General features: G+C 49.8%; 1 long non-coding RNA gene across 1 annotated transcript in view; it reads left to right on the plus strand.

Annotated features, from left to right (window-relative positions):
• Window positions 1-9833, plus strand: part of LOC102732977 (uncharacterized) — a 54828-nt gene extending 44995 nt beyond the window's left edge. Inside the window, exon 3 of the long non-coding RNA XR_434139.3 lies at window positions 9281-9833. This is a non-coding gene — a long non-coding RNA (uncharacterized LOC102732977). The remainder of the gene's footprint in view (window positions 1-9280) is intronic.
• The last annotated feature ends 3483 nt before the right edge of the window (window positions 9834-13316 follow it).

The raw sequence follows: 13316 nt of genomic DNA on the forward strand, positions 1-13316 counted from the left end.
AAAAAAAAAAAAAAAACCACACACATATATAGGAACTCACATTTTTTCCTTAGCCCCACACTTCAATATGGCTCAACACACACTGGACTTTATTTAAATTTTTGACATTCCATCCTTCCATCATGGCTTTTTATTTTTGGCATTCATTTTGATTTTTAGCTTACAATGCCAGTTTAACGTTCATGGAGAGATGTCACAGAGGCAAGAATTCAAACCGAAAATCAGGGCTGGAGATGGTTGTTGTGAACGTGGCTCTGGATAAGGGCAGCTCAGAAGGAGCAGAAAGGATGTGGAAGCTGGCCGCCAAGGTGGGCCCTAGTGATTCAGAGTCCTGGTCCTCGAGCCTCTGTGCGGTCCCCTCCCACAGAGGAGACAGCTAGCTGACCTGTGTGACCAGCAGGATATTACAGAAGTGTCCATGTGTGGTTTCCAGGGCGGGGTTATGAAAGGCATGGCTGCTTCCTGCATGCTCTCCCCTGTCTCACTTGCTCTGGGTGAAACCACGTCGTGTGGGCACTCAGGTGCTCCCCTAGAGAGCTACTCTAGGCCAGGAACTGAGGCTTCCTGCCACCAGGCAGCATAACTTGCCAGGACTGTGAGGAAGCACCTTGAACATGCACCATCCGGCCCCAGTCAAGCCTTCGCGTGACTGCAGCCCTGGTCAGCATCTTACTAGCAACCTCAGGAGAGACTCTGAGCCAGAACCGCTCAGCTGGGCTGCTCCTGCTTCCCAGGATCATAGGCATTGTTGCTTTCAGTCCTAAATGTTGGGGTAACTTGTTAGCAACCGTAGGTGACCAGTGCTGATGAGAAAGGTGGACCTGGACCGAGTCCTGGAGCCTTGGCTACATAGAGGAGCACCTGGGGAAGGAAGACAAAGACCATAGGGAGGTTAGCGTCCCTGTGAGTCGGTCAAGCTCTGTGAGCTGAGGGACCCGGACGGACGTAGCCATCGGATTTAGGATGGGCAAGAGCAGCTTCTTGGAGTAGAGTGCTGGGCACCTGGCTGGTGATGGGTGGAGAGGGAGTGGGGAAGAAGGGGTGCAGAGGTGCCCACCATGAGTGTAGATGTTTCCACAGGGAGCGTGCACGCTCAGCACACATGCACGCATGCTGCCCCAGGCCACAGGCACAGAGTCAAATTCTCCTAAATACGTTCCAGTCACAGAGGGGACCTGTTTGGGGAATTCTGTCTGACAGGAATTTGCTGAGCACGTACTGTAGCTGTTCTGTGACAGCGTGTGGAGGAGGCCACAGACTCCAGCCTCAAGTACAAGACTTGGCTGTTTATAGGTTCCGTGCAGGAAGGAAGGAGAGGGCTGAGAGGCTGGATGCCCCATACCCCACCCTTCAACACAGCAGAAAGAGAGGCTTTCTTCTGGGGCTCTGCTCACAGATGCCCCTTCACACACACACACACAGCCGGTTCCAGGAACTGCCGTGCTGTCCGCGGGCCAGAGAGGGCCTTGAACTCCCAAATCAACAAACTTTGAAAGTATGAACTGAAAACAGACGCTCGCAAAGAGGCCGTGTGTACATCTGGAAACAAGAGAACTCACAGTGATTCTTTTTTCGTGAGACGGAGCATGGCATCGAAGAGCTGAAAGGGGGGAAGGAGGTTCAAGGTCGTGTTTGTTCTCTGAGACTCGTTCCAACATGGGACGTGAGGTTTTGTGGGTCGAGAAGGGTTGATTTCCTTGTCGGTGGATGTGTTGGAGACAGTCTGTCCATGCAGCAGAGCTTCCTGGGCACGTGGCATAGGACCACAAAGTGCCGCAGCGCACACGCGCACACGTTAGTACTTCTTAGTGTTGTTGTTATCACTTACAACAGGCGGCTCTGCACAAGGGTTGAGGTGCGGGGTCAAGACACACCCCTAGCCTGCAATGAGGTCACCTCCCAGGTAGGAGTTCAGAATGTGGTATTCACCCTGTTAGTGGTGGGAATTCCTCAAGGGACGGTCCTAGCAAAAGCACGGGCCATTCTGGGGCCACCTAAAACGCAGTGGCAGCGTTTCGAGCCCAGCGATGAGGAGGGAGCCAGGTCGGCTTCTGGGGATGTTCCGGAGCCCATCTTGTCAGGACTCTGCGATGGCTGCGTGGGGAGCATGGGAGGGACAGCTGAGGTGGACGCCGTGGTCCTGCCTTGCACGAGTGGGTCCTGAGACAGGTGTCCTGCTCGCTCATGCACACCCCAGCTGTACTCCAGAGGGGAGGGTCCACTCCTTCCACCGTGGCCAGCACAGGGCCAGGCCAGATGATTGGTCACACGCACCAGGCTGTGCCCTATCGCTTTACAAATATGAGTCATCTAGTCTTCGCTGACCCCTATGGGGGCAGAATCTGTGTCGTGCCCATTTCACAGATGAGGAAACTCAAGTACAGACAGGTAGAGCTCCACGAAAGCAGAGACTGGGTCTGTTCTTGTGCACTGTTTACCTTCCAGTGCCTAGCAGACTGTAGACGCTCGAAAAACAGTGTTGAGGGAGTGAGCATACAAACAAATAATTGAACTAATGAACACTGGGGGCGCCTGGCTGGCTCAGTTGGTGTAGCATGCAACGCTCGATCTCGAGTCGTGAGTTCGAGCCCCACGTTGGGTGTGGAGGTGACATAAAAATAAATAAATAAACTTAAAAAAAAAAAAACCCTAATGAAGACCGGATGGTAGGAAATGGTGTTTGGGCTACCAGCACCCACGACCACCACTCAGCTAAACACTTGCAATGGTGTAGAGTCAGCAGAAGCTCCAGAGCCATCTCGTTGCCCGTCTGCAAAGACTCCATCAGAAGGAGCAGTTGTGGCAAGTGAGGAAGACATGCACGGTCGCTGGTGGGAAAGCAGAGTCGAGCAGCCGCTGTGGAAAACAGTATGGCGGCCCCTCAAAACGTTAAGCCAGGAATTACCGTGTGGTCCAGCAATTCCACCTCTGGGTCCACATCCAAAAGAACTGCACGTAGGGTCTCAAAGAGATGTCTGCACATCCATGTTCATAGCAGCATTATTCACAGTAGCCAAAACATGGAAGCAACCCAGTGTCCTTTGAGGAATGAATGGATGAGCAAAATGTGGCACATCCATACGCGGGAATATTATTCAGCCTTGAAAGGGAAGAAACTCCTGTCACTCGCCACAGCCTAGAGCTGTCGAATTCAGAGAGACCGAGGTAGGATGGTGGCTATCAGGGCTGGGGGAGGACGGGGTCAGGGGTTGTGGTTTAATGGGGACAGTTTCAGTTCGGGAAGAAGCTCAGAGACCGATGGTGGGGATGGTGCACAGCAGTGTGAATGCACTCAGTCCCACAGAACTACGTGCCTAAAAAATGGTGAAAAGGGTAAATTTTATCACATGTATGCTTTACTACCATAAAACCTTTTTTAAATGCGCATGGAGTGTTGGCGAGATGTCTGTGCCTTTAAGGGTCTCCTCCCCTCCAAGGTGCCCTGGCTGGTGGGGTGTCAGCAGCTCCTTTCCCCAGGAGCCTTCACCAGCCTCTGCATCAGGAGCGGGCTCCCGGCTGTTGCCATGGAAACCACAGCACAGGGAGGGAGGGGCTGCAAAGGAGGAGAGAGAGCCTTGGAGCCTGGAATTTTCCAGGCTCTGAAATGGCAACAAATGAATCAATAAAAATATGGGTCTTTGTCCCCAGTAAGACCGCTGCCCCTACCTCCTCAGTAGGGAGTGGACACCGTGCCCGCCCGGGCCAGATCCGGTCCAGGCATGTGTCCCCCGTGGGTGGTCCTCAGCTGGTCATTTGCGTATGGAGCTTGTGAAACAGATTCTCATTTTAAGGCAGACTCTCTCCAGTTACTTTTCCTGAAGTAAAAATCTTTGGAAAAGATAAGAATCACGATGGCTTTCCTCTTTAGCATGTTGACTTCTGAAGACAGGTTTTGCGCTACTGGAATTCTAATCAGGCACAGGTCTTGGCTCACTGATTCAGTTAGTTTACTTAACCGGGAGCCTAACTGTGGGCCAAGAGAGCACCTCTTTTTAAAGATACCGTCCACCCATTCAGTCAGCTGACGGATCCGGTGTCTGCCGCTGGATAACAAACCATCAGGAACTGAGCCACTTGAAACTCTGCGTATTATCTGGGCTTGCTGGGGCGGGAGTGGGGGGCAGGGGTCTCGCAGGCTGGACCATTTTCCCTTCTGGGTCTCGAGGTCCTTTTCCAACACCATGCAGTTGTTGGTAGAATTCAGTTCCCTGAGGCCGAAGGCTGAGGTCCCTGCTCGTCTGCGGGCGCCCTGTTGTTTTCTGCTGCGTGGCCCTGTCACATATATGGTGGCTTCCTTCTTCACGTGCAGGTCACTTCCTTTGTGGAGATCCTTTGAGGCTCAGGATGAAGCTGCCTTTTCATTTGTGTTCCGCTTCATATTTGCGTTGGCGGGTGAGGACGACTCCCAAACCAAATTCAGGACTGAGTTTTCCTGGTACCCCCAAGGTACCCATATGGGCTGAATTGCATCCCCCCAAAACTCATGTTGAAGCCCTAACCCCCCAAGTGTGCCAGTACTGGGATGTGGGCTTTGAGGGGGTGATTAGGTTTAAATGAGGTCATGAGGGTGGGATCAGTGGTGTTTGGAAGAAGAGGAGGAGACCCCAGAGCACTCTCTCCCCATGGAGCGAGGACACAGCCCGAAGGCAATCATGGGCAAGCCGGGAAGAGGGTCCTCACTTGGACTTCCAGCCTCCCCTGCTCTCTTATTTCAAGTCCGCTCAGACACCACTTCAGCAGGGTCCTCCCTCCTCCGCTCCCCTCCCCCCACGCCCTTCCCTGTTCCCACCCTCCACCCTTGCTCTGTTCCTGATGTTTCTCACCCCTGGCTCTCTTCCTGTGTCTCCCGCTAGATGAAGCTCTGGGAGGGTATGGCTTCTGTGCCATCCCACACACTCGACTCCCTTTGCGTTGCGATGGGCAGCCTCCCGAGTTTATGCTACTTCTCCCATCCCTGGGGACCCTGGCTGGAAGTCGGCAAGCCAGCTTCTTCTCCTTCAGCGGTGATTGGCCGAGGCTGTTGCCATGAAAACGGCTGCAGTGGGGAGGAGGGGACGGAAGGGATCCAGAGAACCTGGAATGTTCCAGAAGGTGGCTAAAGACTGTGTGTGATCTAGTAATCGTGGCCCAGCAGGAACTTAATAAATGTTTTGAATGAAGGAGTACCTGGGCCGCAAGGAGTCACCCTGTGCTGGGGGAGGGATGTCACGTACCTCATTTCTACTTGTACTTGCAATTTTCTTCCCATTTTGGGGGTGGAAATCTATGCAGTTGGCATTTGAACTCATCTGTCCATCCACTGACCCACCCACCTGCTTGCCCACTGACCCGTCGATCCACCTACATTAATTATGGTTTTTACCTTTCGGTGTCTTAGGATGTTTTGGTATCTGGGGGGTGGGGGGGCTGGGACTTAGAGGAGAGACAGCCTTCCCCAGCGACCCAATTCTGAAGGAGAATAACAGCCTGCCATATGCAAACCGACTGATTCCACTCATCTCCTTCATCTGACTCACCGAGCCCCCGTCTCCCCTGAAGTCATCCTGGGGCAGGTACGATGCATAGGAGTCCGTCCCTAGAGCCAAAGGGCTCCTCCCAGTCCGCGGATGAGTGGTCAGAAGATGCTGCTTATATCAGCGGCTTTTTTTTTTTTTTTTGACACTTGGGATTTCTTAGGAGTCCACAGAGACCCAAATAGTAAAATTCTGACCCTGCCCCAAAATGCATTTTTTTAAAAAATCAACTTATCGGTGTGTAATGTACATACAGCAAAAGGCACCTGTTGTAAGCATGCAGCTAATGGGTTTTGATGAATGTAGGCACCTGGGTACAACACCACAATCAAGCTGTAGAACATTCCAAGGATGCATTTGAATAAGGGCACCTGGGTGGCTCAGTCGGTTAAGCAACTGCCTTCAGCTCAGGTCATGATCCTGGAGTCCCGGGATCGAGTCCCGCATCGGGCTCCCTGTTCGGCAGGGAGTCTGCTTCTCCCTCTGACCCTCCCCGCTCTTGTGCTCTCTCTCTTTCATTCTCTCTCTCAAATAAATAAATAAAATCTTTAAAAAAAATAAGGTCTGTGAGGGACTGCTCAGGCACTGGCTACTTGACTAAGGATGACCCCAACCCATAACTGCCATCTCCGGGGAGGGTCGTGTTTCTTTCTCTTCTTGCTAACATAGCCTAGCACAGGGTGGACCTACAGTGAACATCTGTAGGATAAATTATCGAATGGAAGCATCTCCAAGCAGGCTCTTGTAGAGAAAAACAAAACAAAACGAACAAACGAAAACATTGCAGGGAGGAAAGATAATTTTCTCTCCACCCTTCTGAGTTCTTGGCTGAGATCCCTGTAACGAAGGACAGATTAACAAGCATAAAACAGAATTTATTAAGGTGTACATCTCACGTATACATGGGAGACGCCCAGGCAGAAAGCAGCTCCCAGAGCGGCCTGGGATGCAGGCTTGTGTACCGTCCCCATAGGGAGAGGGACAGGGGATGTGGGCCTTTTGGGGGAGAATAAATGATTTTGGGGAAAGGAGGTGTGATGGTTTGTGATGGTCTTTCTGGGTGTGGTGTCTGCTTCTGGTCACCCCTTCTGTGACAAGAGCCAGTCTTTCTGGGGGGATGAAACTCCCCGGAGGGACTGATGACGTTGAGCTCCTGTCATGACGTTGAGGATCTGTACTGAGGTGGCTGAGGGGCCCAGACAAAGCCCTCCCTGCATTTGCTCTTTTCCAAGGGCCTGCAGCAAAAAATAACCCACGTCCCAAAGTGACGTGTTTGGGGGCAGCACATTCTGCTATCCATCAACGTCGTATCTGTGTCTTTCTCATCATGGTGGTCCCAGGGTCTGGCACACTGACTTACCAGAGCAGGCTCTCAATACATGTTTGTTGAGTGAATAAGTAAAAGGGAGGAGGATATGGTGAGGACACTGAATGTTTAGGTCCCCGGCCACTTCTGGTGTGAAGATGTGGGGTTTTCTAGATCCTGTGAGGCTCAGAGCCAACTTTGTGCCCTTGCGCAAAGATGTGTCGCAGGACAAGCACAGAGGATGTGCGTGAGCCACTGATGAGGGCCCCCCAGCCTCCCCATCCCTCACCTAGGCTGGCTGCACACTGGAGCTCCAGCCTGTCCCTCCTCAGGGCTCTTTGGTTCCTTAGCAACCCAGACAAACTCAATCTGTTACCATGGAAACTGCTGCTGGGCTGAGGAGGTGTCAGTAGCTGAAAATCAGCAGAGAGAACCTCAGAGGATGGAATATTCTGGAATCTGGTACTAAACCGAGTGTATGTTCAAAATCCCAGCCTGGAATTTGCTAGTTTCTCACTCATTATTTGTGAATAACTAAAAATATGGGTCCTTCCCCTGTGCACTGCTGATGGGAACACAAAATGGTGCAACTGGTGTGGAGAGCGGTCTGGCGGTTCCTCAAAAAAACCAAGCGTGGAATTAGGATCCAGCAACTTTGCTTCTAGGTACATTGCCCAAAGAGTCGAAAGCAGGGCCTCGAAGACATATGTGTACACCGATGTTCATGCAGCCTTATTTACAGTAGCCCAAGGTGGGAGCAGCCCAATGTCCATTGACAGGTGATGGATAAGTAAAACGGGGTGTATGCACACAGTGGGATATTGTTCAGCCTCCAAAAGGAGGGAGGAGGTTCTGGCACATGCCACGGTGTGGATGAACCTGAGGACATGATGATGTGTGAAAGAAGCCAGTCACAAAAAGCCAAGTACTGTAGGAGTCCCCTTATAGGAGGAACTTGGAGTGGTCAGAGTTGGAGAGACAGCCCGCAGGATGGTGGGGGCCCCGGGCTGGGGGGAGCGGCAACAGGGACACAATTTCAGTTTTGCAAGATGAAGAGAGTCCTACGGACGGATGGTGGTGATGGTACTTAACTCCACTGAACTGCACGCTTGAAGTGGTCAAGATGGCAACTTTTATGTTACGTGCGTTTCACCCCAATTTAAGAAATAAATATGAAAAAATGTAGGTTTTGGGGCAGGTGTTTCCATCTCTCTCTCTCTGAGACGTGGCTAGTCGAACTTATGGGTAAAATCGGAATATTAATTGGTCCTACCTCGTAAGACAATAGTAACGATACTGAACACACAGTCCAGCGTCTTATAAGCCATAATTTGACAAAAGGTGGTTGGTGGACCCGCTACGACGGGCTTCCTTTGGAGAATTTTCCCTAAAGATGACGTGTCCACCCATCACAGACTCTTTCTCTTTCGACACCGGGTATCCCTCCCCCCAGTCACTTTCTTCAGCGATGGCATCCCCCCGCCGAGTTAGCGCATCGTCTTCCAACCCTGGGGTCGAGCCAGCCGTCTGTGTACCTGCCCTGTATACTTGGGACTAGAACATGGTTGCAAGGAGCACCCCTACCAGGTGAAATCATGGGTCCGGAAGCCACATGGCTTCCGTTCAAACCCCAGCCCTGCCGCCGGCTAGCGGCAGAATGTTCCAGAGATTGTCCAACCTCTCTGCGCCTCCATCCCCTCATGGCTAAATTTGGGATGATAATATCATCCACCTTACAGGGTTGATACTTGTCTGTGGGCGCCCAGCACAAGCAGACACCACAAGCTGAGCGAAGGCACTAAATGCGAGCTCGATATTCTTGAAAGGCGTCTGCTTTTTGATGATCTGATTAACATCAGGATCCCCAAATAACTTCGCGCGTCAGTTTTGATGCATCCGCGTAAACCCAGCTCCTGGCCCTGGGTCTGACTCATAGGAGAAACTCCATCAGCAGCACTAGGATCAATATTAACAATTTGTTAACAAAGCCCCATGTTTTATGAGGCCTTGCATGATGTGGCTACATTGGACTCCCTTGCACACGCACAGTACGTTTTTGCCTCCGGACCTGCTATTCCCTCTGCCTAGATTTCTCTCCCCCAGAGAGTCTCATGTTTACCATTTGGCCTTCTGCTCAGATAGCCCCACGGCTTTAGCACGCATCGAAGACCGTCCTTGCCTTCCGTATAAACACCTTCCAGTTCTCCGCTTTGTTTTTCTTCACAGGCCTGGTGAACTTCTGAGGTTGTGTTAACCCTGTTGTTCATCGTCTGTCTCCCTTGCACCAGGGGAGAGAGGCTCATTGTATTCCCTGCCGTTACCCCAAGGTCTAGCACGATCCCGCCTCCCAGAAGACACTCGACATCTTTCTTAAGGCAAGGGCCAAACTTTGGGAACAGACGAATGTGTCTCCCACGAAAACAAAGCACAGGGTTGCCTGACATTTATTCTCTGCCCCCAGATGAGGGCCCGGCACCCGGAAAAACTCCATCAGTATTTACCAGACAGACGACCTGATGGACAGATAATGCTGTTGGAACCGGAGGCTGCAGGAGACGCATGATTTCTACCTGACTCTCAGAGCCCCTCACCTGTGTGTTTTCGTTCTTGTGCATACCCCATTCAAAGGCACCCAAAGATGTGCCTGGACCAGTGCGGGGGTGGTTGCAGAGCTGAGCCCCTTCTGCATCCCTGTCCCCATCCCTCCTGTGCCCACCACCGAGTCTCAGTGAGATGAGTCAATGGCCTGCTCCCTCTCTCCAGATTGCTTATTGCCCTTAGCAACAAAGGGAGGCTCAGACCGTCGCCATGGAAACTGCAGCGGAGTGGAGAAGAGCGGGTGGGGAAGGGGCCCAGAGCACCCCGGAAACTGGAACGCTGAGCTGACACACAGTAGGCCTTCCTTTACAGGATGAAAGAGGCTCGAGGCAGCCCCGCCCCCACTGCTCATTTTTATCTCCAGTGAAAGAATAAACCCCGTTGCTGGGCACATACTCTCAGTTAGTTCACTTTTCATCTTCAGTGAAATCCAGAACCTGTTAGGTGTTCACATTTCCCCGAGCACCGACCCTGAGCTAGGAGCTTTCTAGGGACTGCACGTTTGTGACGGTATTCGGGGTGAGACCTTTGGGGAGGTGATTAGGTCACGAGCGCGGAGCCCTTCCGGTGGGATCAGTGCCCTCATACGAAGAGACAGGAGAGATGCCCTCTCTCCCCGCCGCGTGAGGACACAGGCAGAGGGTAGCAAAATAGAGTCCTCACCAGGACCAGTCCGTCCCGGTCCCTGATCTGGGACTTTCCAGGGCCCAGAATTGCGGGGAATGCACTCCTGCTGCGGAAGCCCCCCCGACCCCAGCCTGGGGTACTTGGGAGGACAGCCCACGCTCCGCTGGGCAGAACGTCAGCTGGGGCCGCTTCCCGCAATCCGCCCCCGCACCCGCACAGCCCAGCCACTCCGCGCGTCGCTGAGGAAGAGAATGGTTGCCATGGACACAGCACAGCGTGGTCAGGGTCCCAGAGACCCATCCATTTGCAAACCGTAGACTATTTAAATGCTAGCCATCTGTTCTGCAAATTATTTCCTGGGATGGCATCTTTCCCTAGTGTCCCTAGCTTTCTTCCCAAGCCTCGCGTCCTGCGTGGGGCTCCCCCCATCAGCCGTTCAAAGCAGGCCTTTTGGGGAGACTCTTTATTTCTGCCCCTTTTACCACAAAGAAGTCTAAAGTGCCCTGGCTTTTCTCCCCCTAACAGTAAGAGATCTGTTTGAATGAACTGAATGCATATGTTAACTATCTCGCTAATGTGTTGTTTTTATGTTGGTGAGGCTGTGGATTTTAAGGGGCAGATTATTTCAGGCACCGTTATAAGACAAAAATGCTGCCTCCTAAATTATGGCAAAAATGCTAAAATCTGAAAAAATGTCTCAAATTAATGAGATTCATTCCTTTTTTTTTTTGCACACTTTTTACTCTGCTCTTGTCTAGGATCTCACTATGATTTCCGCTGTCACTGTGTGATTTTGGGTTTTGCCTGCCTGCCAGCCTCTCAAAGCTCACCGCAGTGCCTGACGCATAGTAGGAAGTCAACAGCTTAAATGAATGAAGGAATGACTTTTGCTTTTGAAAAACTAGAGTCGTGATGTTTTATATTGTTTGGCTTTCTGTCTCTGTCTCTCTTTTTCAAAACCTGAATTATAACATAAACATGTCGCAGATCATTAGCTGGCCTGGTACTCACATCACTTACACATTGCTAAGATGAACACATAGATGATGCAGAACTTTAAAAAAATCAAAATTTACACAAGGATTTTGGCAAAAGACCAGTGCCTAAAATCACAGTGATGTCCTTTTGTTTATTCTAAAACGTCTTTTTTTTTTTTTGATTTTAACATCTTTGCCATAATTTAGTAGATGGTCGCTTTCTTCTACAACGGTGCCTAAAATAATTTATAACTTAAAAATCAGTGGCCTCAAACAAACAAAACAACAAAGGAATTAGCATTTGCGGTCCCTGCCGTAGGCACAGAAACTTGCTTTCTGTGTATAGGAATACATTTTAAGGATGAAAACTCTACTACCAGATGTAAATATATCGAGCAATTTTCTTTTATAGAGTAATGGCATTTAAAAAGCATACATCATTTCTTAAAGAAAGATTGGCCCAAATGGTACTTCAATTATGATAATTAGATAATTCTGTAACAAATTAATGCATAAATATTTTCTGAAGATGGAGGGCTGGTTTTTTCAGTCACAGCAACTTTATTTAAGTATAAAAGAATTTCTTTACATCTCCCCACCAAGGACAATTAATATGCTTTGTAACGAGCTCACTAAAACAAACAAGCAAAAAAAATCCCACGTTATATCGGTTGTGAATCAAGTCTGAGTAAGTGAGAAAAAAATCTGAAAACTTGTATTCTGTTTTTACTCTTATAATTTTATTACAGTGAAAACCTCACAGCATTCTGTCACAGACATATTGCACATTCATATTAGAAACTAACATTACATTTGAATAAACACAAAATATGAATCATAGCATTTCCAGAACACGGAGAGTAATGTTATATATTACCAAAAAATGGGAAATGGAATGAGCAAAGCCCACACACCTTTTTCAGACCCCAACAATCTGAGCAAGAGCTTTTAGCTTCAGAATAACGAAGGATGCACGTCACTCTCCTAAAATGTCAGATAGCTGCAGAAGGCTTTTTTTTTTTTTAAATAAACGCACTGCAATATTTCAAAGTTTACATTTTAAGGTTTGGAGTTTATTAAATATAACAGCACATCTGGTCACCAAATTGTAGAAATTGACATCTCACAGCTGGAAACACTTAGGAAAAATTATGTTTGCTTGTTTTTAGTTGAAAGTGTTAGGATTAACAGGGATAGATACATTAAATGAGTCTGGAGGTTGGTATCCCCCAAGATGTGTCTTTATAAGCAATTCTTGACGATTCAAAAAAGATGTTCCTTTAGAAAATGAGGTCCATTATTTTTTTTCTGAATAAAAATGCTACACCCTCTATTTATAAACGTCCGTACATGCTTCTTCTATAGAGAGAAGAAGCCTCTGCCCAAACCCCAGTGCGGCGTGTCCCCATCATCTCCACCTCCCACTTTGCGAAATTCCTCTGCATCCTAATGAGGATCTCAGGCCCTCCTGGACGGGGAGACATTCAGGCTAGACATGTCCCCATCTCCCCCCCGAAACTTAGACCTACGTGCAGAAACCACCTTGTTCCCTTCCCCTGAAGAGGTTTCCTGCTACCCGAGGAAGGGCAGAGAGGAAGCCTCAGGACACCCAGAGTTGATGCAGTGCACCCTAAGCAGCAGGAAGGAGACCCTCTGCCCACACCTGCCCCTCCCAGGTGAGAGTACCGTGTAGGGAAGGAGCGAGAAGGGGCTGGTCTGAGTCTCCCCTGAGTCATGAGCTACCCCTGAGTTGCCCCTCCAGTGAGCCTAGAGGACCCTGCCTTTGTCAGCCAGGGCCTCACAGGGTTCTCTGGGAAGCTCTCACTTCATTCATTCATTCATTCATGCAACTGCTATTCACTGTGTTAAGCACCGGTGGACAAGACACTTCCACGGGCTTTAGACTCCAGTAGATGAGAAGTCAATCGGCAGAGAAACAAGTAAGAGTAACTTCTAACAGTGGTCCCCGCCATGGAGAATGGAAGCAAGTGGATGTGATATTGTCTAGAGGGGCTACTTTTGCTAAGACGGTGGGAGGGGGGTAGGGATTTCTCCTGCGAACACTGGGCCGTGGAGAAGAATCCAGGTAGAGCGAGAGACTGGAGGAAGCACTGAGTACAAAGTCTCCGAGGAAGGGAAGGGGTCTGCATGTCTAAAGGGCAGTGAGAAAGGCCAGTGTACATGGGGAGCAAAGTTCACCTGGAACAGAGCTGGTACTCCGTACATTTATTAGATACGTGAGTTTAAAAAAAAAAAAAAAATTTTTTTTTTAAATAAAGATCTTTCCCGTAAGAC

The sequence above is a fragment of the Leptonychotes weddellii genome, chromosome 16 (assembly GCF_054177405.1).
Source record: "Leptonychotes weddellii isolate Sample4059 chromosome 16, ASM5417740v2, whole genome shotgun sequence".
In the NCBI taxonomy this organism is placed as follows: domain Eukaryota; kingdom Metazoa; phylum Chordata; class Mammalia; order Carnivora; family Phocidae; genus Leptonychotes; species Leptonychotes weddellii.